Source organism: Notothenia rossii, assembly GCF_949606895.1.
Source record: "Notothenia rossii genome assembly, chromosome: 5".
NCBI classification, from domain to species: domain Eukaryota; kingdom Metazoa; phylum Chordata; class Actinopteri; order Perciformes; family Nototheniidae; genus Notothenia; species Notothenia rossii.
Window position 1 is genome coordinate 85,340,824 of NC_136903.1, and position 6,746 is coordinate 85,347,569.

Here is a 6,746-nt window from a genome sequence, read left to right on the forward strand (position 1 = left end):
ATCCTTTGTACAACCAGATGGAACAACAAAACAAGTAAACAACGTGTTGATGTGGCCCATTCCCTCACAACTTAATACTATTGAATTTCTCCCACACAGACAATGCAACACACTGCATGCAGACAGAGAAGAGAGCTGCTGCAGCTTTCCTCCGCCCTTTATCCGGGACCTGAGGAGGAATTCAGTGGAAGAGAACACACACACACGAACACACACACACACACACACACGCACACGCACACGCACACGCACGCACACGCACGCACACGCACGCACGCACGCACACACGCACGCACACACACACGCACACACGCACACACACACACACACACACACACACAGACACACACACACACACACACACACACACACACACACACACACACACACACACACACACACACCACCAGTTTATGTACTTTATAAAATGTGTCAACGTGGGATTATCAATTATTGTATCAGTATTATTAACAAAAATCCATATTGCATTTGTAATATATATAAAGTTGTGAAAACATCTGACCCTATCTTAGGAGCCTGATCATGTATTTGTTATTCTTTTTACGTAGAGATCATACTCTGTCTTTGGTTGCGAGCTTTTAATCTGTTGGCTTTCATTTAAGATGACCTTCCTTCAAGAACGAATTCTTTGTTGTTGATCTCTTCGTACCTTGCAGCAAAATAAAATGTTAGCCAAACCCCCAAAGCAAATAACATCCACACAGAGCTGTAAGCTGAGTCACGTTCTTCTAATGTTATAGCTCTCTTCCCAAATGACATCCCACAGTGCATGCAGACAGTAATCGGATTAGCCGTGAAGACACACATAACACGTTGTGCTCCATCCAAAGACTTCCCCTTTAGCCATCATCTTCATCAGGGTCCATTGTGCCTAATCGCCTCTCCTCGGGGGCCTTTCCTCTGTCTCTGAGGCCATAACGCTCGTAGCCAAACCAATTTACCCACATCTAACAATCCAATCACTTCCACAATGTGTCTGTGTGAACGTCACAGACAGGGGACACTGTTGTCAAATGATCTTTGAAATGCAATGGATTGATGGAGGAAATAATTGAATTGCACATTATAAACGCCTCATGGAAACAGCCAGGGTTAGATTTAGGGTTAGGTCACGGCAGAAAAAATAAAGGTACAACTTTGTAGAACCGCTAACTCATTGTTTTAGAAACATATATATTGCTCGACTCCTTCCCTCTATATTGCTTTTGAAATCCAGTATACCGCTGCAGGGGAGAGACAGTATTGATTGCCATGATGGCTGCCTGAGGAATACTAGTTTGTAATAACAGCTTGAAGGCATGTCCTGGCCTGACTCCACTACTAGCCCTGCAGAGCCAATATGCGATGAGCAGGGCTCCGGGCAGGAAGCACATCAATAATTCACTGTGATCTCACTCTGGCCCACATGTAATATCGCTCGTATCCCTGATGGTTCCACCAAAGGACAGAAAGTGTTCTGTTTTACTCGTCCAGGGGGAGCCCTCTGCGGTGATCTGAGCAGGAAGCTGTGCTACCTTCCTCTGGACTAGACTCAGGTTAAAGCTTGAAAAAGGTAAGAAAAATGTTGGACTCATCAATATGCATATAATACATGAGGCAGTGCTGCAGGAAGGGGGGAAATCACAGCATGACTGAACAATTAAAGCAGCAAATCATGCCGGAAAACCAAATCATTTCCTTAAACCACTGCAGTGCTGACTACCTGAAGTTAGCACCTGCAGGTTAACCCTTTACTGTATACACTTGACACATTACGAGCACAACACATACATACTCTCTATATGTACATATTGTATCTTATATTTTAAGGTAATACAAGATTTTGGTTGGTCAGGAAAAAAACTCAGTGTGTGTAGCAATTGATTATTGTAGGAACCACAGGCAAAAAGTAATGAAGCATAAAAAGAAACATCATTTAGATAAATGTGCTTTGTGATGTTGCCCACAGTGGGAGCCCCAAGTGAATGTTTTCTCTTTTCGTTACTGTTAAATAAAACCAAAGTAATTATATGTTGGCGTAGTTGGTGGACTGGAGTCTATAGCCATTATCCCAAGTTATTACGTTTTCCATTGAAAACCTTGATCTGGTTACCGTGTTGATGTTTGCAAAGGCAGTGCCTCCTCCCAAAGGGTCATACTTACCCTGATTGATTCCTGGTAAATAAAATGTCTATGTCATGTCGCAATAAAATAAGAAGAGACAAATGTAATAAAAAATAGATAATCTAAGGTACGACTCTTTTCTATATAATCAAATGCGCTCAATTGAACACAGCCAATACTGTCCACTGTTTTAAAATGCTGTGGAGAGCGAGTTTTTAAGATACAGTGAAGATCCTAATATCCAATAAAACTATAAGACCAGACAAATCTATTGACACCGATAATGTCTTGATAGCTTGTTGGAAAGTGCCATAAAATCACTGCCAATTTAGGTTTATTTCTGATAAATCCAGTTGGCCAAAAATTGCAAATATAACATTGGATTAGAAAACATCGGCAAGTTGCTGCTAAAGTTTTCTCCTTTAACTTGTCTGCTCTAAAGTACACTCCAAAGTAAGGCTGTTTTCTCTCTAAATCGTCCCAGTAGCTCATCTTGTAATGCTTGACATGTTCACTGGAGGAGATCAACCTTCTTGGATATTTTTATCTGATCAGCTTTGTTGTGGTAAAATCCCCTGTTATTAATGACGGACATGTTCTCCCCGGCCAATCAGTGTAAAAGGAGATGAGAGGTGGAGATAGAGGTTGTGTGGAGAAGCCTCTCATCAGTCTTTCCTCTGCAGGGTGACGGGGGCATGAAGCTGTCATTTTCATTCGCCATGCTGCTTGCTCGTCTTTTCCGTGCTCAAATCAATCCACACCTCAATCCACACCAGGCTGCTCCGCTTGGCTGCAATGCTGAATTTGTGTATTGAAATTCATATGACATGTATGTGATATTCATAGTGTAAGCTTGGATAGTTGTGAGCTCATTTGAATGAAACAACAGATTTTCATTACACTATATTGACAATTTACAGAACTGTGCATTTCCCATCACAACAAAGCTTTGCCTCGCGACAAACGTGGTCAAAAATACGTGGACTTTGGGTCTATTGAACTGTAAGTGGTCAAATCTCATGTCATATACTGGATTTTTAGAACTAATAAGGCAGTTTCATGCTTAAAATGTGTGTTTTTCTTATGCAGTTCGGTAGAGAAGCAGAGCTGCAAACCTAGCTTTTGCTAAAGTTTTCATACTGTTAAAATAAGGAGGTAAGAAAGAACACAGTACAAAAAAGTTTATGGTTAAAGGTGGCTACAAACTCAACGATAAGTCAAGTGAAAAAAGCAGTGCAACACTGTTATAGGCAACCAAATAAAACATACAGATAATTCGATTTTTTTTAAACTTACCTATTTCTCTAGGTTTAGAACTAATGCATTACATTTGGTGTTATGGAAGTAAAACTCAACACAATATAACATAGGTTCACTATTTAATGGCATTATAATGTTGACATGTTAAATATTATACCATTAAGTTCTCATTCCCCGAGGAGTGTTGCAGTGAGGATGTAAAGTCTACGTTATCGGCCTCAACTCACTTACCTATGTGCTTGTGACCTGCATGTTGGAGGAGAGAGAATAACTTGTATATAGGACTTACTTTGTTTATGAATTTGGCAGAGCGGTAAAGTGAGAGTGATTGACAGCTGATGTCACAACAGAGGATGGAGATGAACCAGAATGCATAATGGTAACGTTCACTGACGGATGCGGCGGGATGCCATCACTCGACCATAGCGACAGCAGAAGCCTCCTTCATATTTGTATTTTGTGGTTCTTCTGTGACATGCAGGGCCGTCCCTGGCCAACATGAGGCCCCACGCAAAGTTATATGATGAGGCCCTCTGTTTCGCGAGGGGGGGGGGGGGGGGGGGAGGTGCTAGTGGTGCTAGTGGAGCCTCAATAATTGCGCTCTAATGACTAATTACCCTCCGCAAGGTGAGGCCCCACGCAGTCTGCATGATCGGCCTGTAGGGCGGGACGGCCCTGGTGACATGTCTCCACGCTTTAATGCTCAAAAAAATCTTTATTTTTCTCATACTGCCTGTTGTGATTGGTCAACTGTTTAGAGATGTCCCACCCCTTAGCCTATCATGTACAATGTGTTGGAGCGCTAGCCAATAGAAGCGTAAGTGTTACATAGTGATGTCACAATTTTACTGAGTTTAACAAAGGAGTGCTAACATTTCAGCCTCTTGTGTGAACAACAACAAATTAGAAAATGGTTTGAGGGATTCTCCTGACAAAACATTTTTCTTGTATCTCTATATGAGTCATAAACGAGTATAAATAAATAAATAAATGAGTCATAGTCATAAACACAGGAAAGAAAACTGTCTGAATCAGATATACAAAATGGATAGCCAGATTTTCTTTCTGTCTTATTGCCTCTCGCAGCTTCCATAGATTTAGTAGTTATGTGGCACAAAGAAATAAACAAACAAACAAACAAACAAACAAACCACAATCTATGGCATATTGGTGATAAGACACCAAACAGATTCACTTAAGGACTGCTGGATAGGAAGCTTTTCTTCACTGCCTTTGTCTGCTTGTATTGTGAAATTAGCTTGGTCAGCAAAGGATCAGCCCAATTTTCCTTTCTCACCGTCTGAATGTGGCCCTGTGAATAATCTGGATATATAATACACACTAAGTGACAGCCTCTCTCTGCCAGCCTCCTCTGCCTCCATCCGAAGTGGAGATAATACTGCTTTAAAACCCTTCTTCATCTGTCAGCTACATTTGTCCCATTGATGGATAACATGCATCTGATAGAGACACACTGGTGGTGTTCAAAAAGTGCTGAATCATGTGTGGTATTGACATCCTGGGCTCTGACCTTGGAGGGTGTCTAGCGAGACCTGAGTGATGGCGGATAGATGCCAAACACAACAAAGACAGAGTGATCAATCTGACCGGAGCCCTCACTGATCTCTGCTGAGGCCCAAAGTCTTACATCACATTAGTTTGTTTGTGCTTGACTCCTATAAGATGTCTAATATCAACCATTTTTCACTTAAGGAACAGCGAACACACTTGGACATTTTGGGGTCTTATGCAAAGATTGTCAATGAAATTATGTCCAATAAATAAATAAACATAAAAGGTGAGATGAGTATTGATATTAAAGTGTTCCTGTGTCCTTTGTTGTTTTCAATATCATGACTAAAGCTCAGGCGGAGAGATTATCTCACTGACTGATCCAATTGAGGGGACAATTATCCACAGCTGCCATTTAAATGATCACCACATGATCATGATGGTTGCGTGTCCTCGCTATAAATGACAGCACTGACATCTCCTGGACGAACAGCAAACCTGCAGGAGTGAAAATACAATATGTACACATCAATGTTTATTTTATTTATGCGATCTGATTTCAATTTGTGGGCATGTCTACCTGTCTACATCACACAGGAGCTCGTTAAGACATATTTTAACCATTCTTTAATATGAAAGACATTTTTGAAAAGCAATGCCTTTTCAATGCTTTGTGTTGAGCGATGTCATTTTTTAGGTGCTGACAAGAAATGTCCTCTAGAGGGTAGTCTTGTCTTTTTTCTACAGATCAATAAATGATAATGTACATAAAGCTTAGTCTCTGTATGAACAAACTATACCTGATAATGACTGAGGAATACATTTTGACCATTTTGCTTGTAGTGTTTTTGCGTATTTTGACTATAAAATAATTTTCTTAATCTGATAACTAGAATACATTCTGTATTGTTATAAATTTCAAAGCATATTTTCTAATGGTCAAGGCTTTCTCCGCTGTATCATCTATTTTTTTATAGCAGGAAGATTGTTTTAAAGACTTAAAGCCTAATTGTTCTCAAACTCTTTTAACTAAATTATCTAAAACCCAAGGTATTATTATTATTATTATTATTATTATTATTATTATTATAATGAGTCTGTATGCAGGCCCGTACCCAGGATTTCGTAAATATCGAGGTCCAAAACTTTGAAGCCCCCCCAAATGATTTTGTGCACACAAAAGCATTTTACTCTGGGCTCAGCAGGTGAGAAACTAAAGAGGGGCTTCCAGATGTGGCAGACCAGGTGTTGGTGCTGCCGGTTTTGGAACACCCTATAACTGTGTCCAAGATAGTCGTACTGTCCCCAAAATCACACTGGTGTTTGCTGTCCCCCTCTAATTTGTGCACACAAAAGCATTTTACTCTGGGCTCAGCATATATACATATATATAAATATATATATATATTTATTAGGGCCGGGACTTTAACGCGTTAATTAAGATTAATTAATTACACAAAAATTAACGCATTTTAATCGCACTTATTTTTGCACCGCGGAACGTTTCTCACTGGATGAGTTTCATGGGTACCGATTATACTGGAGCACCACCTAACGTTCATGACTTCAGACAACAACAAACCACAGTGAACAATAGTCAAACGTGAACGAAGAAGCTGATGAGACCGCTTTGGTTGGCCCCGTGGATGGGACATTTTGTTTTAAAAAACGGACGGATGGAAGCGTCGATAAGAGCACGGTTGTTTGCAAATTATGCAAAAAGGAATTTGCATATCACCGCAGCACATCAAGCCTCAAGTATCACCTCAATGCAAAACATATAGCAGCTAGCGTGGAAGCTAGCGTGGACGTTAGCCCGACATTTTTAAATCAACTGTTGGTAAATCAAC